Source organism: Pinus tabuliformis, chromosome 6 (assembly GCF_031772625.1).
Source record: "Pinus tabuliformis cultivar Carrire ecotype Pingquan chromosome 6, CPIR1, whole genome shotgun sequence".
NCBI lineage: Eukaryota > Viridiplantae > Streptophyta > Pinopsida > Pinales > Pinaceae > Pinus > Pinus tabuliformis.
The window spans coordinates 1,246,589,251-1,246,613,736 of NC_142292.1; positions in this window are offsets into that span (position 1 = coordinate 1,246,589,251).

A 24,486-nucleotide genomic window follows, 5' to 3' on the forward strand; every position below is an offset into this window, starting at 1 on the left:
GGTTGTCCTGCTTGAGGTACCGACTGTATACTTGGTTGCGACATCTGTTGACCCTGTGACGGATCCCATGTTAACATTCCAGGGTATTGACTCGTAACAGGTTGAGGATACTGAGATCCATAGCCGTATTGAGGATAGGGTTGATAACTGTAAGGTGCAGTCCCATATGATTGCCCTTGAGGTGGTTGATAACCTTGACCAGGGTATTGACCCGTAGGTTGATAACCTTGAGGTAAATACGAATACTGGGGTTGACCTTGACCTTGAGGTTGGTATCCTTGAGGTTGATACCCTTGGGGTTGATACCCTTGGGGTTGCCATCCTTGAGGTTGCCATCCTTGAGGTTGATATTGATACTGAGGTTGACTTTGGGGTACATATTGAGGCTGGGGTTGATACCCTTGGGGTTGATACCCTTGAGGTTGCCCCCCAGTCACGAATGAAGTACCTTGAGGTTGCCCCCCAGGCATTAACGAAGGTTGCCCCCCAGGCGGTAATTGGCCACCTTGAGGTTGGTTAATGGGAGTTGAACCTGACATCATATAAACTTCACCTATACTCAATGGTACATTACCACTGTTTCCAACTAATAACCCATGATCAACAGGTTGAGGAGATGCTCCCGCAAAGGTACCAGAAAGTGATTGATACCCAGTAGGAACAGAAGGACCGCCATGTAAAAATGATTCAGGACTTTGTGAAAACACAGATGACTGACCAGACATATTTACAGGAGAATGAATTCCTCTAGGTGGAACCGGAGTACGAGGTGTAGAAAAACCTACTGAGTTGTCTAAAAAATTGGTTAATGCAAGGTACCAAGATTCACTTCTAGGAGGACTGTAAAAGATGGATTCACGCTCCCTTAGATCAAGGGTAATTAGATCTTCAGAATCAGAAACGCCTATTTCTTCCTCTGGAACAAGTTCTTCTATAGCAATTAATCCAACAGGAAGATTTTCGGTGATAATTCTTTCTATTCTTGGTGAATCAGGAACACTAGGAGTTGGAGTAACAGGTTCTGAAATTTCAGGTTCTTCGCCTGTTTCACTGGCAGATGAAAAACTACCAGCAAGCTCGGAAACTGTAACAGCTTCGGGATTGTAACCTGTTTCTAAACTTTGGTAATCTGGATGGACTACCAAGGAAGATTCTCCTTCTTCAGGTGATCCTACTCTACTGCCACTAGGAGGAGTTACAAGGACCTTTAACCCTTCTAAATGACCCGGAATGTCTTCAGGAGATTCACCCCGCGATTTACGGAGTTTTCTTAACAAATCTATTCCGGTAACAATCTCAGGAGACTTGCCCCGAAGTCTACGGGACTGTCTCGGTAATTCCGCCACAATTAAAGATTTTAACTACAACACACGAAAACAAAGTAAAAAATTTCAAATCAAACCACCTAAAGTCTTCTAAAGAAGCAAACAAATTTGAAGCACACGCCTAAATAATCTAGAGCGTCAAACCACACACAAACAGTAGTCTTCCGGACCAAAAGCGCTAGTTGGTGATTAGGCCCAACCTCGCAGGATTCAGTACAGAAATGGTGGGTGGAACAGTTACCCCGGCAACCTGCTTAATGAATAGACTGGACCAAGTTCCTCCACTTTAACCGTCTCGAAGTGAAGCGAACCCCCCAGAAAATCCAAGTGAGTATAACCGACGTCTGCTCCAGGTACAGTGGGACCTTCCCTCCACCGTCACCTTGGGTAGAATCCTAGATATTATGGCCACTAAGGTTACCAATCACAACAATTACACCTGGGGGAACAGTCTAAACTCCGACAGCACGCAAGGGCAGAGTAGCAAGCTCCAATCCCCTTACCGGCTCCTTGACAACAATCCAAGGTTTACCGATAAGTGACCCCTGGCTCCTCGACAATGGTTAATCCGAGGTTTACCGTTTGTAATACGTACTGCCTGGCGTCGTTCCCAACGAGGGAGGAATGATCCCCTCACTGGTTCGGACACGAGCTCGTGCTTCTCCTTTAAGAGGAGCTTTCCCAGAATGTAACTGAAACAATTGGATTTGTTCTACTCAAGATAGACTATCTGTTTGGTTTTGTAGTCTTGGAGAGTTAAGTACTCACCTACTCCAAGACCCTAGCCTAAGCTATGTTGGTGCTTCAGAGCCCTAGAAAAATAAAGATTACTAGATTGATTTTAATTTAAGCGTTACTTTTAAGGTTGTTTCTTAAGTCAAAAGGTGATGGAAGTGAAACTAGTGGTGTGTTGACTCGACTCGAAACCACTACAAAATGCACCTAGAATGATTTATCCACTACTTTACTTTTTCGATGAATTGCTTAACTAAAAAGTTGAGAGAATGCAATCTTTATAAAAGCAACTTCTTAATTGAAGACAATCAAAGAAACAATTCGTTTTTCTTTTCCAAGCATAAAAACATAACCTCTCTTTACATGCACGAAAAAACTCTTTTCTTCTTTCGAAAACAAAAAGCTACTTGAAACAAGACTTTTTAAGAAGATGTTTTTGTATTTTTCTTTTAATAAAGCAAATAAATCTAATATAACCAAAAATCAATCTTAACAACTCTTAAAATCTATGAAAATGCACTCATAAGCAAACTAAAGGCAAATTTACTCTAAGCAATCTTAACGAGGCCAAAACTAACAATGATTATTTCTAAGGTGTTTTACTTGATCACAATCAAATCAAGGACTAGCTTATTGCAGAATCAAAAACTAGCCAAAACAAAACTCTAATCTTTTTGTTCTTTTTGTAAAATGGAAATCAATACTTTATAAACAAGTAATTCGAAATTTGACCCAAAACAACTCAAATGGCAAGTTGCTCACAAAAGGAGACTTTACGACAGGCCCGACTTCTAAGAAGGTTGACTAACCAGAGAGATCTAAGGCTGGACAACTTTCTACTATCAAAGTCACTACAAAGCCTTTCCAAAAATCAAACCCTAGGTCTAAACTTCGTTGAAAACCACTAAAACACTCAAAGCTCACAAAACTAGTTCAGGTGAAAATTCTTGACAGGGTACTAAAGGATCTGGGCAGAAAACACTAAGGAAAAACAAAATCTAAAAGCAATTTAAAGCAAAAATGGAATTTTCTTAAGTTTTACAGGAAGACGCAGGCAACCCGTTGTCACAGGTGCGGCCCCGCTCTGTGCAGACGGCAACAGCGCGTCCAAAGACGCACTGTGCAGTACTAAGAGGGTGCGTCCTTCTGGAAAAATGAAGAAAAACCAAATCTAACTAAATCTAAAGCTAAGCCACCCAAATACTAATTCTCACAGTCAAAAACCAGAAAATAAAAATGATTTTCTCAAAGCAAAGTTCATATAAAGGAAAAGACTCTCTCATTAATGGATTCCCCAGCGGAGTCGCCAATTTGTCACACGGAATCTGTCAAGGGTGCGGACACGACTGACCTTCCTAGAAGTCTAAGACATTCTAATGACAAACAAGACAAAATGGAGTGATCTTTCTCTAAATACACCTTTTACAACATGAAAACTACAAGTGTTTAGGCTTACCTTATTCCAAAACGCTGTTGTTGAAGTCCGTTCTTGACGATCCGGATGAGCTCCTCCTTCAAGTCAATTCCTGCAACCACAAACAATCAAACAATTACCAAGCACTTGCATTTCATATAATAAAACATATATTCAACATGCAGACCAAGGAACACATGAAATAACTCATTAACACAAGCTATTGAGAAAAATAAACCAGTTTGTATTAATAACGAAACAAAGAAACTCTTACAACCTGGCCTTGGTGTTGTGCAAGTTCCTCCCAGGGTCCATCAAGGGTTTTCCTCTACTTTGACAAAGCTCACCCTCTCCCAAGTAGAATCAAGTGAAGACAATCTCTCCTCACAAAGGCTCTAATGGAAGACCTAAATCCTGCAGCATTTACCCAAAGAAAATGTATAGCTCCAACCTCCTCTCCTTCTGGCTCAATGCCTTTATTTATAGTGCTGTAAAGAGGTTATTCAGGTCCACTATCAATGGGATCATCCCCCTCTATGGGTGGGATAGCTCCCTTATTGATGGGATAAGTTCCCCCTTAATAGAGATACATGAACCAACTGGAGGCGCATCCATTTCATCAAACCGACCTCTAGAATGTTCTAGAAGTAACCACAAGTAACTTTTTCAAGATAAAACTCGCGCATTTTGCCTTTTACAGAGGGACGCACCTGTCCCTTAACATACAGAGCGTCCATGGACGCATATTTTGTGAACAAGGTCAGCGTCCCCGCAGGTAAGGCTAGAGAGAACCTGCGACCCCAGAGATAAACATAGTTTTTACAAGACTTTCTCTCTTCTTTGAGTTTGAGATGGATAACAGAGGCATGAGACTTGCCTAAGAGGGTAGCATGACTGTTGATTTGAGCCATACTAACTGTAAGTAGTCAAGGTGACATTTTTTAGTGTAACACACCCACTCTCAAATAAGGCTAGGAAAGGATGGGAATCTCTCCTCTCAAGCTTTATAAGGGAGTCCTAATTCCAGCAGCATCTACCCTTAGGAATGTTCAGCTTTCAACCTCTCCTCCCTCTGGCCCAATGCCTGTATTTATAGTGCTCTAGAGGAAGTTATTCAGGTCCACCATCAATGGGATAACCCCCTCTTTGGATGGGATAGCTCCCCTCTTGATGGGATAAGTTCCTCTTTGATAGGGATACATGAACCATCTGGAGGCGCTCCATACACATCAAACAAGCTTCTAGAATGCTCTAGAAATGACTACAAGTAACTTTTTTGGAGTGAAACTTGCGTCTTTTGACCTTTACAGGAGTACGCACCCATTGCTTTACAGACAGAGCGTACAAGTACGCAGGTATTGTGAACTTGGGGTGCGTACACGCAGGTAAGGCTAAGAGAAACTGCGTACCTAGAGATATATAGATTTTTAATGACTTTCTCTCTTTCTTGGAGTTTGACATGGAGAGCAGAGGTATGAGGTTTGCCAAGGAGGATAGTATGACAGTTGATGGAGCCATACTAACTGCAAATAGTCATGGTGACAAATTTTAGTGTAACAGATTGCCCCCTAAAGTGCGAAGCCTGTAGTAGATTAGGGTTTCATATCATCTAGGAAGGGTGAAGTACTTTATCATTTCAAGGATTATCTTGTGGAGAGCCCAGTCAGAACCTGCAAGTATTCAACACAAAATACATATATAATATCATATCATCGCTGAGGTAGGCATTCCCATACTCAGATTGAAAACTTTAACTAATTGACTATCTACTGCTCTGATACAGGAATGATTTTGCAGTACATCATAATCATAGACTTTTGTAGACACAGTATGGACGCAGCCATCTGTTTATGATTAGTCTACTGTATAATGAATACAAAACTCCTCGCAGCCTGGATGGTGGAAACTAGATCCAGGGTCTTCTTTTCTACTTCCCGAACAGGTACGATTCTATCCATGTGAATAAATGAGTTGATGTCGAACATGGTAGAAACCACTTGATTACCAGTCAATGATGTAAACTGTTAACAAGTGTGAGAGGGACCACCAGTGATGTCAATGGTTCTCAAAGTACCCAGTACAATCCATGAGATGTGAATGAATGAGTTGATGTCGAACATTTCACGGAATCCTTCGATCGAAAGTCAATGATGTAAACTGTCGTCAAAGGCGAGAAACCTGCCATTGATGCATGCAGAGTTCAAGGTACTGACGATTCCTAGGTCATCTTTCTAGATAATGTGCTGATGTCGATAGAAAGCAACCCATTGCAGGCAAGCCCACAACATGAAATCATAGATCAAGTTGAAGAAATGTAGCTGTAAGGACTGACTCAGGGATGGTCAAAATGGATGACGGGTATTTTGCATATGAATGGTTTATATGCAGAGACCTCTTGAACACATAACGACACGACAGATGGCTTGGTGACATTTGACCCAAAGTTAATACCCGGCTGAAGACTTTCAATGTGGTTTGATCAACTGTGAGGCAACGGATTTCCCAACCCAGGTGAATGAAAAGTGTCGTGTTCAAGAGTGGTAATAAGGCTTCTTCTGAGACAAAGGATAACAAATAGGCTCATTTTTCTCTCTTTTCCCCCACCATTTCTGGCAAGTACCTCTTTATTTTTAACAAGCTTGAGGAGGATAACATATGCTTGATTATAAGCTCATCGTTCGGATGAGTCCAACTTATTTTTGTTTCGAACCCTAAGAAGGAGTGGTCCATTCCTGTTTGTAATCGAACAAGTCCTTTACTGTGAAATTTTAACGAGTCCAGTATAGGAGAAACTCGGCGTTTTTCATTTTTAGAGAGTCTGAAAAAACTTAAGAAGACTCCAGATTGAAATTTTTCGTAAAGTTGTGTCTCCCAAGCCCAAAAAAGTATAAAATAATACTTGAGAGAACTGCTTGATCTTGCGACCAAGGAGTACTTTCATGATTAGTGCCTCTGACCTTAAAAGTAAAAAGCGATCAAGGACACGTCGTTTTATTTCCAGTATCGAGTTTGAAACGACAAAAACCCGGCAATCTTTTCATGTTTTTACGGTCAGAAAAGAGCTATAAGGGGACCGTCTTTTAATCTGTTTTAACGAGTGTAAAAGAAACGCTCGACAATCTTTTCATGTTTTAGGAGTCAGAAAAGGGCTTAAAAGATGACTCTGATGTTTTGGTTCATCAAAAATGATAATTTTCCCTGAAAGTCTTTTTGTCCTGCACAAAAACGACACATTACTCATACCTATTTAAGATAGGCAAGAATACATTGAAAAATATCCTTTCATGGTGAAAAATAAACAAACTTAGCATTAATTTATCCAAAAAACTTATAAAAAGACCTTTTACCATGTCATTTTTACCATTTTACTATTGAGGGAGAGAAAAAGGCTTTTGGCAAGAAACTTCCCGTGGACTTTGCGGAGAATCCGACCGTCGGAATCGAGCGCCGTCTCTTTCAGGTATTTCACAACATCCTCCTCTTTGTTTTTATCCGTTTAGAATTTCATTTTAGGCCTTAGTTTGATTTTTTGGGGGCTTTAGGGTTTTAAGATCCGCTTTTCGGGGTACGCAGGTCCCCCATGGGTGACCTGCGTACCCCGACATTTTCTCCATTGGGAAAATGGCAGGTGTACGCAGCCTACCTTCAGAGCAGTTGCGTACCCACGCTCTGTTTCTGAAGGTGGGGTGCGTACTCCACGCAAAGCAATTTCAAACCCCCAAATCTCAAAATTGAACCATCAATTTTTGATTTAGTGAATTCTAATGGATGTTTTCTGGTGTGTAGATTGCCCACCATGCTTGATTGGCACGAAAGAGAACACGAAGATGTCGATTTGGCCGCAATAGATCATCAACCCTCCATTGATGCTTTGAAGGCATGCGGTCTCTACAAATACTGGGCCATACCTGGCATGAGGGCCTACGTGCGATTCCTAGAGTGGCTGGTTGAAAGATGGAACGTTCAGGATCAATGCTTTTACATCGGAGGGCACCAGCTCGAGATAGAGCCCTTAGACATATATTTTCTCACTGGTTTGCCTAATAGGGGCGAGCAACTGACTCTGTCCGGGACTAGGCCGGGTGGCCAATCCCTTGCTAGTCTCTGGCTAGAGTGGTGCAATAATTAGCACCAGGAGAAGGGGATAGAAATCAAATACATATCCCTGCCTGAACTTATGGTAATTGCCTTTACAATTACCAGACTCTACGGCGCAGCCGCTTTGCATATTGCCACCGGGTCCCAAATGCGGATGGCGATTGATTGCTACCGAGGCACCATTTTCAATTGGTGTGACGCTGTGTTGGCCAATATGAAAGGCCAACTGACTAGGGCAAAGAACGAGCAATTAAAGACCTTTGGGTATGGGCCTTTAGTTGTGAGCTTTGCCCTAGAGAGAGTTACGATGCTGATCCCACAGCATCTCACTGTTGTAGTTGGGCCTCCTCGGGAGCCAAAGTTGATGCGATGGGTTGCGGTGATGGCCCGGCATCCTGATGAGGGAGCGGGAGTTGTCCAATTTCCTCCGGGTTACTTTCACTGGTTGGAGGACCAGGTCTTTGCGATCCAGGATTTTCCTTATGCCGGAGTGGATTTTCGCGGTGATCCGGACATGGTTCTTCCACAGGGAGAACAATGGGACGACAGAGGTACTTCATTTTTCACAAGTTTTTAAATTATTTACTTTTTTTTTTTTTTTATATCGTCTCAAAACTGACAGTGAAAATTTTCAAAATGCAGATGTAGGTCCACAGCGTCCGGCCAATCTCCGGCCATTCGAGAGAAGAGTACCAGTTGCACCAGCACCGGCCCCGCAGGATGTGGCCGCAGAGACCTTAGCCGAGTTGGAACAGGATCTAGAGCGTCTTACGGCAGACATACCAGAGACAACTATAGATGATATTACTATCCGACTTCAGCGCTATGTGGTCGCAGTCCCAGGACCTTTCAGGAGGTTCCTGTGTAGGGTAGCGCGGGCAGTGGTGTCATATAGAGAGCACCACCAGTGATTGGCTAGTCACTTTTTGTAGACACATGTGACATTTTGGTTTTTTGTACTTATCATTTTTGCCGATCATAAGGTGTTTTTCAACCTATGATCGAAGACGATGTATATTTTGACACACTCCTATCTATATATATCATTATTACCAGCTTGTATGATGAAATGTTTTTAAATTTACATGTATGATTATTGCAAATGTCTGTCTAACATTCGAGAAGCAATTGCATCTGCTAATGTATTTAATGACCTTGGAATATGCTGATATTCAAAGTAATCAAATTCACGTTCCAAGAGGCGCACTCTCAAAAATAACCTTAATAACACTGGATTTCTAATGGCATATACTCTATTAAGCTGTAGTAAAACGAGTTCAGAATCTAACCTCACTATCAAACTCCGAATCCCAAACGAAATAGATTCAGATAATAACTCAATCACTGCACTGTATTCTGAAATGTTGTTTGTTGTTTGACCGAGGCTCACCCCATGCATAGAAACTAACTCTTCAGAGGGCGAATAGATAACCCAAGCTGCGGAAGAGATATTCCGTGTACTACGACAAGCACCATCAGCGAATCCAATGTACGTTTGGAGGGGCGTCGACATCTGCAATATCAAGAGTAAAACCAAGATAAGCCAGAATAATGACGAAAAATATACTCTTTAAGCTAAGCACACTGTCTATACTAACAAACACACCAGCTAGAAAGAAAAACTAACCTAACTAAATCTCCATACCCATCATTTAAGCATAATACCTCTTTAGTTAAAGTCCATTTCTGGGCTTACCCAAAGAGTCCCCATCAAAATCTACCAGCTCATAGGCCCCTTTTGCTAGCTTTCGCTTGAAAATGTAGGGCCCATGCCACATAGGAACGAATTTTGCCAGCACCTAATTTATCGTTAGCTTGATCATATAATAGCACTAGGTCTCCTTCCGAAAAATTACGAGGGGTCACGTTGCGATCATACTGAGCTTTCATCCTTTTTGCGTGAGTCTCAATTGCCAATGTAGCGTCACGTCGAGTCTCATCTAATTTAGCTAAGTATAATAGACGCTTCTCCTCTTTGGAAGTAGCTGGAAGTAATTCGACAGCCATTTGAAGTGACGGGATTTCGCATTCAATGGGCAACACTGCTTCCAAACCATAAACTAGTTGGAAAGGAGTGAACCCTGTTGATGTTTTCACTGAGGTTCGGTATGCCCAAAGCGCGGAAAATAACATGTTGTGCCAATTCGACCGATGAATACCAATGATTCGTCGGATCATGATAACTAAAACTTTGTTGATAGACTCAACCAGGCCATTGGCTTGTGGATAATAAGGAGTTCAGCTATCGTGACGCAAACCAAGCTGGCCTGTAAGTTCTGTCATCATAATGTTTCGAAAATGGCGCCCATGGTCAGTGATTATCGCTTGTGGGACACCAAACCTAGCAATAATGTGATTGAATACAAAAATCGCAGTTGTCTTGCTGTCTGCCTCGAATGTAGGCATCACCTCGGCCCACTTAGTAAAATAGTCAACCGCAAGGATGATATACGCATGCCCCCCGGCTGAGTGAGGGTTACATGTAATAAAATTGATTCCCCATTTAGCAAAGGGACCAACGGCAATTATAGGGTGGAGAGGAGCAGGTGGTGCACGCATCTTGTGATCAAACACTTGACAGTTTTGGCATTTTCGGACCGCAATGATACAATCTTTAAACATGGACGGCCAGAAGTAGCCAGCACGCAACACCTTCTGGGTTGTGGCATACCCAGACATATGACCGCCACATGCTCCAAAATGACAGTCATTCATAACCCTTTTTGCCTCTTCATGAGTTAAGCAACGATGAAAAACCAAGTCCGCCCCACGACGATAAAGAGTATCTCCAATAATTTTGTACTGTTGGGACTGGAATCGAATTTTTCGGTGTTCCGACTTTGAAAGTTCGGGCCGAAAAGATTGGGTTTGGAGATAGACAATTATATCCCCATACCACGGATCTAAAGTGCTGATGAGAAACAGAGATTCGTCCGCAATGGGTTCCTCTGCCACAATTTCTGTGTCAGCATGCGGGAAATCACACATCAATTCCGCAAAAACTAAAGATTTCTTAGACTTAGACTTTTCAAATTCCAAGTCGAACTCCTGCAGGATAACGATCCATTTAGAGTACTTGCCCCCTAGCAACTGTTTAGTCAAAATGTAAATCATAGCGTTGCAATCCGAAATGACTGTAGTTTTACGGAGAAGAATGTAGTGACGAAAACGTTGGACATCCTGAACGGCTGCCAAGGCCAATTTCTCCACATGCGAATATTTTAGCTCAGTGGGATTTAATGTCCTTCTAAGATAATATATCACATGTTCCGTTCCGAATTCGTCTTCCTGTACTAAGACCATTCCATGGTGGAATGAGCGGCGGCGAGGTACAAAAAGTAATCCTGGTTGTAGTTGGGAGGATGTAGCAACGGTGCATGGGTCAACGCGTGTTTTAGCGCATCAAAAGATTTCTGAGCTATCTCATCCCAAGAGAATTGAGAATTTTGTTTCAACAACCGGGTAAAACCCTTGGTAATCTCGGCGTAGTTAGGAATGAATCGGCGTAAAAAGTTTGCTTTCCCTTGCAAACTTTGGAGTTGGCGCAGACTCGAAGGAGGAGGCAATTTGATGATAGCTTCGACCTTCGAGGGATCGACACGAATGCCGTCTTTTGAAACTACAAATCCCAGCAATCGTCCCACTTCTATGCAGAAGACACATTTGTGTGGGTTCAACCGTATACGATAATGCCTACACCTCATAAAAATTGCTCGTAAATGGACAAGGTGATCAGCTCGATGTAAGGAGTGAGCGGGCAAATCATCGAGATACGGTTGCACAATGTGCTTGATGTCATGAAATGCATAAGACATCGCCCTTTGAAAAGTGGCTCCGGCATTCTTAAGCCCAAAAGGTAATTTGCAATAAGCAAATGTCCCCCATGGAAAAATGAAAGCTGTTTTTGGTTGATCGGCAGGTAGAATATTGATTTGGTTGTAACCGGAAAAACCATCCATAAAGGAAAATATTTCACTGCCGGCACAATCATCAATTATTTGATCGATATAGGGTGTTGGATAGTTGTCTTTGGGACAAGCACAATTGATATCCCTATAGTCGATACATATTCTTATTGTTCCCTGTTTTTTGTTAACTGGAACAATATTTGATACCCAATCCGTTAACGGGATCGGATAAATGAAACCTGCTTTCAACAGCTTCTCAACTTCTGCTTTAATTGCAGCCGCTTTCCGAGGGTGTATCTGACGCAGACGTTGCCGAACGGGTTTAGCGTCCGAGTAAGTCTTGATCTCATGAACAACAATAGAGGGATCAATTCCTGCATTTCCTCATATGACCAGGCAAACACGTTGCGAAATTCTTGAAATAGGGCCTTGTACGTTTGAATTTCGTCATCTGAACACGAGGCACCTATATGAATGTGTTCAACAATTCCAGGCTTCACTGAAATGTCAATGGGAATAGTGCGAGAAATGTTTCCCAAATTCAACTCTGAATCAGGATGTTTCATTGGACTCTGAGCATCTTTGACATATTCAGCTGTAAAGATTGATGAGAAATCATTTTCAAAACGATCATCCTCAGGTAAAAACGAAGACCTATGATGGAGATCTTCCCATGGTAAATCGTCTACACACAGGACTTCACAAAGTTGTTTGTCAGATGACACAACTTCGGGAAACATTATTAACTCTGAGGTTGACGTGAAAAGGGATTCCTCACGGACCACATTCATTTGGTCGATTTGGGTTGAACACGGGTCGGTAAAAGACTGCACGGCTTCATAAGCAATTTCATATGGACTCAAAGGCATAGCGTCACCGAATGAGTCTATCTCAGATTCAGATGGGACAATCCAAGGATTATCGTAAATAATAGTATCTGACGTAATCATATGAATGAATGCGAATGAAGGGTCTGTGTTGATTGGAGGAAAAGGAAAGGTTCCCAGTAAACCGGAATCTTTAACTAATCCTACGCCAACATCCTTATAAGGGATAGTCGTTTTACCGACATGCTGGATACTCTCTGAAGAGGTTAGGTCGGATGAAAAGAAAGCCAGCTGGTCTATTGTCACGATCTTGCCATTATGTGGAAACTTTATAACTCTGAAGACCGATGAGACGACTGCTGTCATAGCGTAAGACCAACTTCGACCCAAGAGAAGGTTGTAGTGTAGAGGGGCATCAACCACCTCCACATCCAGACTAACGGTTTTTCCTTCAACCCCTATAGGCAAATCCTGTAAAATGCCAAACGGATGGAACCCACGGCCATCAAAGGCCTTAAGAATTGTCGGGGATTGGTTCAGCGAAGGAGAACCAAGCGATCTCCAACACTGAATTGACATAATACACGTGGAAGCTCCCTCATCAATTACAGTCCGATGAATAGGCCTATTTTTTACTATCACTGGAATCTGGAAAGCCATCTGATGAGGGAGACGCGGTGTACTATTTTCTAGATCAAAGATTATCAGGTTCGGGTCCTGAACATCAACAGCTCCTATAGCCGACAAAAGTAATTTTCGTTGTGCTGGGCATGATTGCAGCACTTCTAAAGCCGACATTGCTGAGGGTGAAACAACTAAATCCTCAAAAATGTTGTAATTCTGGGCCGCTCTCGCATGTGGATTGAAAGCAGACCTTCGAAGTACACCCTTGGCGGGCGGTTTGATTACTATGTCAGGGTTAGGTTTCTCGATCTGTAGTGGATCGGAACCGGGAGCTGAGGTTGATGGATTTGAATGAGAAGATTCTGCTTCTTTCGATCCGTCAACAGGACTTTTACTACCATAATCGTGTGATCGAGTCGCAATCCTTACATGAGACGTCATCAATATGGGTTCTTCAGTGGCACCTGAGGAAGAACCTATCATCTTACTCTCCTGCTTTGGAAATGGATCTTTCAAAACAGCAGGAGTTGAGGAACCTTTGACGATTTTCACAACCTTAGCCGATGGGGGCAATCTCTTGTAAAATGATCCTCTTCACAAATAAGACAAGGATATCGAGGTTTGCGCTTTTCGTCATTGGTTTCCGACTTTTCTATTTTCTCCTTTGGAGTCTTGTCTGCTTTACCCTTCTTCTTACCCTTCTTCTTCCCACCGTTTTTTGATTTAGCCGTAGATGACTCTACAGCGTGAATAGTAGCGGAAATTTCAGGAGAAGACTCTCCTGTCGGGGAATCTGGTAAGGTTATAATGGGCGAAGAATTCTTTGAAGATTTCTTCTTGCTTTTAGTATTTACCGTACCAATCATGCCATCAGCAGCATGAGATCCCGAAGGAGCAGCAGCGATTTGATTTGACTTTGGAAGATCTGGGATCTTTTCATGTAACGTACCTGACTGAGTGTAAACTAAGTCAAGGTACTGCGCTTGAGCAATTACTTGCTCCTCAGTAACTACTCTGGCCTTAGCTACGTCTTCAGTAATCTTCAGTAATAATGATTTAACAAACCATTCAGCTAAGATTTGGTCCGGAATAAAAACTTTCACTAATCGCCGTCGACGTCTCCATTCATGGATATGATCGGAAATATAAGTGGACTTTGACTGTTTTAGTGAAGTTAGTAGCTCCGTACCATTATCATATCTAACCGGCAACTGGAAATGAGTTAGGAACGAGGTAGCTAACTGACTAAAATTGTAAAAAGAGGCCCGTGGTAACTCAATGTACCACTTGGCCGTGAGACCAATGAGCGTATGCTGGAAAAGACGTAAGCGGATCGAATCATCCGAGATGGAATTTGAAGCACACCAGAGGTGGTAAGTCATCACATGATTGGACGGATCCTCTCCAAACTTACCTTCGAACTTGGGTATATCACTGGGCAACTTATTTGGCATTGGTGGCCAAAATGGAAGATAATTTATTGGATCGTTCGTTAGGCGCGACAAGTCTGGTAAATCCAAAGTTGCGATAAACGGTAATTGCCGATTAGGATCCCTAAAACTCTGGGTCACAAGACCAGTCCCAGGAGGAGGATATCCTGGATAACTTGGAATAGGTATCACATTCGGGATATTGTATCCTCCTGGAAAACCAGGATTAACCGGACCATACTGGGGTTGCTGAGGTTGTTGATAAGTGTACCCAGGATACGGTTGATACTGGTAAACCGGCTGTTGGACAGTAGGCCCGTATTGGTACTGTCCGTGGTACGGTTGATAAGCGAATTGTGGTTGACTAGTGACAACCGTACTTAAACCAGGTTGTCCTACAGGCATCTGAACCATAGTTTGAATCGTAGATCCAGACAATGGTAAAGATGTCTGAGGAGTAGTTGCAGAGACAGTAGAAACCGAAGCTATCGATACTCCAGAAGTAAGTGTGGTGGAAGGAGCAGATGTTGCGGTAGTTGCAGCAGTCATTTGAGATGGAGTACTAGGTGCAATTGGCGACTGAGTAACTACCGAAGGTACAGAAGTTTGAACATTAGACTGGACTTGTTGCTGGGATGGACCAACAACTAAGGGTTGTCCAGCTTGAGATGACAACTGTACGCTTGGCTGCAATACCTGTTGAACTTGCGATGGATCCCACACTATGTTCATTCTGGGGTATTGACCCATTACAGGTTGAGGATATTGAGATCCATAACCGGATTGGGGGTAGGATTGATAACTGAAAGGTACAGTTCCCGTACCTTGAACATATGATTGACCTTGAGGTGGTTGATAACCTTGACTCGAGTATTGACCTTGAGGTTGATAACCTTGAGGTAAATACTGATACTGGGGTTGACCTTGACCTTGAGGTTGATACCCTTGAGGTAAATACTGATACTGAGGTTGACCCTGGGGTACATATTGAGGCTCGGGTTGACCTTGAGGAATGTATTGTACTATGGGTACATACTGTCCTTGAGGTTTCCCCCCAGACGCAACTTGTGTACCTTGAGGTTGCCCCCCAGGCATTAATTGAGGCTGCCCCCCAGGCGGTAATTGGACACCTTGAGGTTGAGAACCGGGAACTGAACCTGACATCATGTAAATGTCTCCTACACCCAACGGTTTATTACCATTGTTTCCAGCTAATAACCCATGTTCAATGGGTTGAGGAGATGCTCCCGCAAAAGTACCAGAAAGTGACTGATACCTAGAGGGAACAGAAGGACCGCCATACAAGTAAGATTCAGGAGATTGAGTGAACACGGACGACTGACCAGACATATTTACAGGAGTATAAATACCTCCAGGTGGAAAAGGAGTACGAGGTGGAGAAAAAATTATCCCTGAGTTGTCTAAATAATTAGTTAACGAAAGGTACCAAGTAGTACTTCTAGGAGGACTATAAAAGATGGATTCACGCTCCCTTAGATCAATAGTAGGTTGATCTTCAAGGATAGAAACGCCAAATTCTTCCTCTGGAGCAAGTTCTTCAATAGCTATCAAACCAGCAGGAAGATTTTCGGTGATAACTCTTTCTACCCTAGGTGAATCAGGTGCACTAGAAGTTGGAGTAACAGGTTCAGATACTTCAGGTTCTTCGTCTATATCACTAGTAGATGAAAAACTACCAGCAAGCTCGGAAACTGCAACTGCTTCAGGATTATAACCTGTTTCTAGACCTTGGTAATCTGGATGGACTACCAACGACGGTTCTCCTTCTTCAGGTGAACCTGCTTTACTACCACTAGGAGTTACAAGGACCTTCAAACCTTCGTAATGACTCAGGACCTCTTCAGGAGGTTCGCCCTGCAATCTACGGGACTTCCTCAACAAATCAGCCACGGTAACAATCTCAGGAGACTTGTCCCGAAGTCTACGGGAGTGTCTCGGTAATTCAGCCACAGTTAAAGAATTTTAACTATTGCACACGCAAACAAAGTAAAATCTCAAAGCAAACCACCTAAAGTCTCTAAAGAACTAAACAAATTTGAAGCACATGCCTAAAGAATCTAGGGCGTCAAACCATACACAAACAGTAGCCTTCCGGACCGAAAACACTAGTTGGAGATGAAACCCAACATCGCCGAATTCAGTACAGAAGTGGTGGGCGGAACAGTTACCCCGAAAACCTGCTTAATGAATAGACCGGCACAAGTTCTTCCACTTTAACCGTCTCGAGTGAAGTGAACCCCCCGGAAAATCCAAGTGAGTCTAGCCGATGTCTGCTCCAAGTACAGTGGGATCTTCCCTCCACCGTCACCTCGGTAGAATCCTAAAGATAATGGTCACTAAGGTTACCAACAACAACAAATGCACCTGGGGGAACAGTCTACGACCCGATAGCACGCAAGGGCAGAGTAATAAGCTCAATCCCCTTGCCGGCTCCTTGACAATAATCCAAGGTTTACCGACAAGTGACCCCAGGCTCCTCGACAATAATCCAAGGTTTACCGTTTGTAGTACGTGTATTATGTCAATTCAGTGTTAGAATTCACCCTTGTGAGAGTACTACAAACTTGCGCCTTTTGACCTTTACAGGAGTACGCACCCATTGCTTTATAGACAGAGCGTACAAGTACGCAGGTATTGTGAACTTGGGGTGCGTACACGCAGGTAAGGCTAAGAGAAACTGTGTACCCAGAGATATATAGATTTTTAATGACTTTCTCTCTTTCTTGGAGTTTGACATGGAGAGCAGAGGTATGAGGCTTGCCAAGGAGGATAGTATGACAGTTGATGGAGCCATACTAACTGCAAATAGTCATGGTGACAAATTTTAGTGTAACACATTTGGATCTTTTTGCGTATAATTGTTTTTCCTCCAATAGTTGTAGCTCCCTGTCAACATGTTCAACATGATCCTTCCAAGACTTGCTGTAGATTAGTATATCATCAAAAAGTACTAACACAAATTTTCTAAGGAATGGTTTGAAAATTGAATTCATCAAACCTTGAAATGTTGAAGATGCATTGGTAAGGCCAAAAGGCATGACCAAAAATTCATAATGACCCTCATGAGATCTAAATACTGTTTTTGGAATGTCTTCAATCTTGATTCTGATTTGATGATATCTTGAACGAAGATCCAACTTGGTGAAGTAAATTGATCCATGCAATTCATCCAGTAATTCATCAATGATAGGAATGGGAAACTTATCTTTAATAGTGAGCTTGTTGAGCTCCCTATAATCCATGCGCCATGATCCATCCTTCTTGTGCACCAATACTACTAGAGCAGAGAAAGAACTTTGACTCGGTTGAATTATACCAGCCTCTAGCATTTCTGCAACCATACGTTCAATTTCACTCTTTTGGGCATAGGGATATCTGTACGGCCTGATGTTTGGAGGAACACTTCCTGGAATCAGATGAATAGCATGATCATGATCACACATAGGTGGGAGACCTTTGGGAGTCTCAAATACCTTGGAATGATTGTCCAAGACTTTTTTGAGATCTGAAGAAATAGATGATTCCGACGTGGAAACATCTAGTGAACATAATTGTGCAATTACACCTATTTGTTCCTTTTTTAGAAGCTTTGTCATACCATTAGAGTTGATTATCTTTCCTGGTTTCCCTGCAATACCCCTTAATTCAACTTCCTTTCCTTCCGTAGAAAATTTGATGAAAAGTTCTTGAAAATTAAAAGCTATTGTACCCAAGGATTGTAGCCATTGGACTCCTAGTACAACATCAGCACCTCCCATTGGAATGGAAAGCATTGGGCTAGTCAATACATATTCTCCCATGTATAGCTTAATTATGGCACTTTCCAGAGCAATTTATTGTTCCTCCATTTGCAACCATCACTTGACACTCTGGTGCTAGATATAAGAAGCAATTCAATTCTTTTGCTACCTTACAATGAATAAAATTGTGGGTACTTCCTGAATCAATCAACACTATTACCTTTTTCTTATTGATTTGTCCTTCTATCTTGATGGTTTGAGGAGTGGTAATTCCTGCCAATGCATTACAAGATATGGGTGGATTCATTTCTTCTTTATCTAGGCTTTGTTCTTGGAGTATATCCTCTTCTTTTGACCCTTCTTGCTCCTTTTCTTCTTCCTCTTCACAATCTATGTAGAATAATTTCTTCTCAGCACACTTATGACCTTTAGTGTATTTGCTATCACGACTGTAACAAAGCCCTTTTGCTCTTTTTTCTTCCAATTGTTGTGGTGTCAACCTTATAGGTTGTAGAATACTAGGGGCAACAACACTTCCATCTTTATAGTTGTGAGTGGTATGCTTCCTGGTTGCCATAATTTTGCTTTCCATTTTTCTTGCTAACCTGAATGCCTTCTCTAATGAATCAGGTTCCCAAAGGCGAACATCATGTTGGATATTATCCTTTAAAGACCCTATGAACACATCAATCCTATGCTCCTCTGGAATATTTTTTACCCTTATGTTCAATTTTTGGAACTCCTCAATGTGCTCCATTATTGAACCCTTTTGTTTGAGACTTATCAATTGGCTAAAGAAAGTGTTGCTTTTTGTATCCTCATAATGTGCTATCAATTCTTCCGTAAAAATTTCCCAAGTGATAAATTGTTTACGAGAGCAAAGCCATTGATACCATACAAACTGATTTTGTTCCAAATATAAAGTTGCAATACGTACCTTTTGTGTGTTTTGCACATTATAGAGATCGAAAAATTGCTCCATCTGTAATATCCATGTTGTGGGATCCTTGCCATCAAACTTCCTCATATCAATTTTTGGAATATGGTGGGTCTTCGATCCAACATTAGAGTCTCTGAAATCATGATTAACATTTCTTTTGTTCTCATCATGAGTTTCCTTTACTACCATTTCACCATTAGTAAGCATTTCTTATAGAAACTTTGTTAAATCTGTCTTCAAATCTTTGATGCATGTCTTCAAATCTTCCATGTTTGTATTCAAATCTATCTTCAAATCATCCATCTTAGCTTCCACGTCAATCATCTTAGCTTCTACGCCTTTCTTTAAACAGTCCATATTAGCTTCTACACCTTTCTTTAAACCATCCATCTTAGCTTCTACATATTTCTTTAAACCAACCATCTTAGATTCTGTTCCTTTTTGTGCAAGGGACAGTTGTTGCACTTGGTCTTGTAATTTTGATATATCATGTTGCATTTCTTCCTCTTCTTCACGAGTCATGCTAGAGCTTTCAGGTTCTTACTAGGTGTTTGCATTTTCTTTCCTCGGGGCATCAGTTACCGATAATAATGCTCTACTATGCTCTTTGAATTCCTTCAAAGTAAATTTCAAACCAATCTTAAGCAAAAATTTAAAAGAATCTACACACCTTTTTTCACTTTGTAGGAGCTTGATATTGCCTCTGATGTATCTCTGTACACTCAAATCATCCAGTTCTGAAATTGTGACCTGCAGTAGCCCTCTTTGTCCTCTTTCCAATGCCACCAGTCTGATCCAAATTGGATTCTCCAAGGAAGAGTTATGCGAAATCTCCCACAGTGACCTGATTATAGACTAGTTCAGTAGAGAGAACTTGTACGACATGCCACAATTCATTGTTTCGACCTTTGCCTCTGAAAAATATATACAAGAAACTACAGTCCATCCTCTTTCTATACCTTCTTACTAAATTTCAATCTGATGCTCAAAGAGAAAATTATGGCGATTTTCCCCAGGTCACCTGTTTGGAATGTAATTCAGGAGTTTGCAAAAAGACCAACTTCCTCAGATCATATCTCCGCAAATATAGTGCGAAAAGCTCTTAAATTCGGACCCGAGCTTCAGAGTAATGTCTTATCAAATGGGTTTTTTTTTTAGCTTTTGAAACATCGCAGAAAAAAAGTTATAGCGAAAATGCCACGATGACCTGTTTGGAGCAGCGAAACCCTAGAATCCAAAGCTCTGATACCAAATGTTATGAAACCAGCTCAAGAAAAAGATAGAAAAGATAGATCAACGCCTTAAAATTCAGCCTCTTCAAGGGGGCAACCTCCTTTACATTACATAAATGAACAATTCTTGGATGATACAAATGACAAAACCTCCTTTCTATATATAAGAGTCTAAGGAGTCACAATATAACCCAGCCGACCTAACAATAATAATATAAAACCACAAAAATAACAATAGAGGGATTCTATGGGGCACAGTAATAACAATATGGGGATAATAGGGGCACAACAATATTAATAAGGGGTACAATTACAATATTAATGGGGTAATCACTAGTATTATAGGGACCCAACATTCATTTTCCTTAAATTTCTTCCTCATGCAAATTTGAGACTCTTCACCTCCCTTTTCTCCTATTTTCCTTTATTTCATAAATAAAATGCCAATTATTTCCCCTTTGCCTTTTCCATTGCCTTTGCCAATTTCCATAGCCATTTATTAGTCATCAGTGATACCCATCACTATGTTTTACCCAACATTCAGCTTGGAATACGTGTCCCATGACCTTAGTTTTTTATTTATTTATTTACATATAAAATAAACCACGGGCTATTACAAACCCCTCCCCCTTGGGGGAACACTGTGCTCGGTGTTTAATGACACTTATAAACAAAAAAAACACATGATGCCCATGGATCCTTATAACAAAACTTGATGCAACATTTACATCATATCATACTACTGGGACCATTAACACCATAATTCTTGTTGGTGATTTACAACACAACTTGATGCGATATTTACAACATACATATGCATATACATATAACCAACACAAAATCAAACACATATACCAGAATACATCCGATCAACTGGCGAATAGAGAAGGATACAAAGCCCACATCTAATCATCCATCTCCCATGTAGCTTCATTGGGTCCAAAGTTCTTCCACTTCACTTTAACTTGCTCGATTGCTCAATTCAAGAGCATGAGCATATTTCATTGTAAAATGCACTGAGGTTCTAGCTATAATTTTCCTTATGGTTCCACATACAAGATAGACTAGTAAATCACATGATCAACATCCTTCACATATCTTTTAAGAAATGAAACATGGAAAACATCATGGACTTTCATTATCGGAGGTAGTACAAGTCGATAGGCCACTGGTCCAATCCTCTCAAGGATCTTGAAAGGCCCACAATATTGAGGCGATAGCTTAGCACATGACCAATCCTCAAGGATATCCTCTTGGTATTGATGCACAAGTATGCATGTTCCCCAACCTGAAACTCCTTAGATACTCTTTGTTGATCTACATAACTCTTCTGTATATCCTATGCTAACTTTAGATTCTTCTTGATAACTTGCATTTCTTGTTCCATCTCTACCAACATGTCTAGTCCAATCAATACCATGTTCACTAGATCAATTTAGGTGATGGGAGTATTATAAATTCACCCATAAAGTTCATAAAATGGACTCATCTTCAAGGACTCCTGATACCCATTATTATAGAAAATTCTACCAATGGAAGATACTTTTCCCACTTCTGTTGTTAATACATGACATACATTCTCAACATGTCCTTAAGAATCCTGTTAATTCTCTTTGTCTGTCCATTTGTCTATAGATGATAAGCTATAGTAAAAGCTAACTTTATCCCCAACTTGCCAACAACTCTTTCCAAAATTTGGAAGTGAACTTGGCATCTCTATCTAACAAAATCTTCTTAGGAATACCACGCAACCTCACTATCTCCTTGATGAAAATATGAGCTATGTCACTAGTTGAGTTCATAGACTTAACTACAATGAAATGAGCTACCTTGGTCAACTTTTCAACCATAAACATAATAGAATCATGCTACTTTAATGTCCTCAAAAAACTTGTAATGTAGTCCATGGAAATGACCTCCCATTTCCGATATGGAATTGGAATTGGCTGGAGTAAACCATATGGATGCTTACACTTTTGTTTTACCCACTGACAATCCAAGCATTTAAAAACATACTCAGCCACCTCTTTCTTAAAGTTTGGCCAATGATAGAACTTCTTAAACATTTTCAATGTCTTTTGATATCCTTGGTGACCTGAATATGTCTTAACACAAAACTCCCTCAAGATAAGCTTCTTGAGCTCACTGTTATCTGACACATAAATCTTGTCCCAAAATCTGACAAAACCATCGGCCATGAGGTGATAATACACATATTGATCACCTGTACCTTGCTACTGTAACATGTGCTTAAGCTATTTGTACCTGTCATCCTGCAGTCCTACCTACAAGATCTACTCTTGCAAGTCTGTCCCATAAGAGTTCATTGTCGCAATGTGTTTTACCTGTACTCTTCAACTAAGAGCATCTGTAACCCTATTCTCCTTACCCTTAATGTACCTGATATTGAAGTCAAACTCACTAAGTATAGATAACCACCTAACTTGCCTGGCATTCATATTAGGTTGGTTAAACAAGTACTTCATCCAAATGTGATCACTCATCAAAATGAACCTCCTGGCAAGAATATAATGCCTTCACATCTTTAGTGCATGAATGATTTCTTTCAACTCAAGATCATGAGTCACATAATTATGCTTGTGCTCATTGAATTTCCTTAAATCATCACATAATACCTATTATTCTTGCATCAAAACTCCACCAAGTCCTCTTTTTCAAGTACCTGTACATACCACAAACTCTTTATCTAGATCTGCAATCTTTAGAACTGGAGTGTTTGTAAGCATTTGCTTCAACTGCTCAAAACTAGTTTCACATTCATTTGTCCATTCAAATTTCTTTCCTTTACTCTGCAATGATGTAATAGAATAGGAAATCCATGAGAAGTTCTTGATGAACCACCTATAGTAACCTGCTAATTCCATGAATAATCTGACGTCATCCAAATTCTTATGAGTTTTCCACTCCATGATATATCTAATCTTTTCTGGGTCCACTACTATACCTTCCTTGGAAACCACATGCCCCAAGTAATGAATATCTATTTGAAATAAACTACACTTACTAAGCTAGGTATACAACTGATTCTCTCTTAGCAATCTCAACATTATTGTTATATTTTTTTCATGCTCTTCCTCATTCTTAGAATATATCAATATATCATCAATGAACGCTATCACAAAATTGTCTAGATAGGGATGCAACACATTATTCATCAATAGATGAAAGTAGTTGGAGCATTAGTCAAACCAAAAGGAACAAAAAAAAACTCATAATGCCCATACTTGGGCTCGAAAGAAATTTCGTAGATGTCCTCTTCTTTGATGCGTACTTGATGATACCTTGATCTCAAATCAATCTTCGATAACATTGATTCTCCCTTCAACTAATCAAACAAGTCATCAATCCGCATCAACAAGTACCTATTCTTAATATTCGCATTATTCAACTTCCTATAATCAATACACAAGCTGAGAGTGCCATCATTCTTCTTCAAAAACAATAAAGGTGCACCCCAAGGTGACACACATGGCCTAATGTATCCATTATCAAGCATTTACTTAAGATGCAAATTCAATTCCACCAACTCTGGAGTGCTCATCTTGTACAGTGACTTTTATGCTGGTGCTGCTCCCGACGTCAACTCAATAGAAAAGTCCACTTCGCTATGAGTGGTAACTTTGAGATCTATGCTGGAAATACATCTTTAAAATGCTGAAAAATCGGATACCTCTTCAAGACTTCAACATCCTCAAAATCCTTCCCTTTTTCACTAGAAATATGAACTGCAAAAAATATACACCCTTTCCTACTATTGTACTTTTCGTGCATAGTTGTAACCATTCTCATTGACATAGGCTTCTTCTTACCCTGTAAGATTCTCTTCTCTCATCATCATCCAAGCACTCAATAGCCTTTTTGTAAAAATATACCTTAGTCATGTGAATGCATAAACAATCCATACCCAACAACATATTGTATGATCCCAACAAAAGTACATTTATATGAACTGATGTAGACATACTGTTCAACTCACATGCACAAGTTCTTACCCAATGATGAAATATTTTCTTGGTAGCTGTAGCCAACTGCACCAAGGCTTTGCATGCACTTATTTATTCAAGCAACACTTATCCACTAGGTAAGGACTAATATAGCTATAGCTATATCCAGGGTTAATCAAAATAGAAAAAAATTGATCACAAAGCTTACCTTATATCTCAATATTATA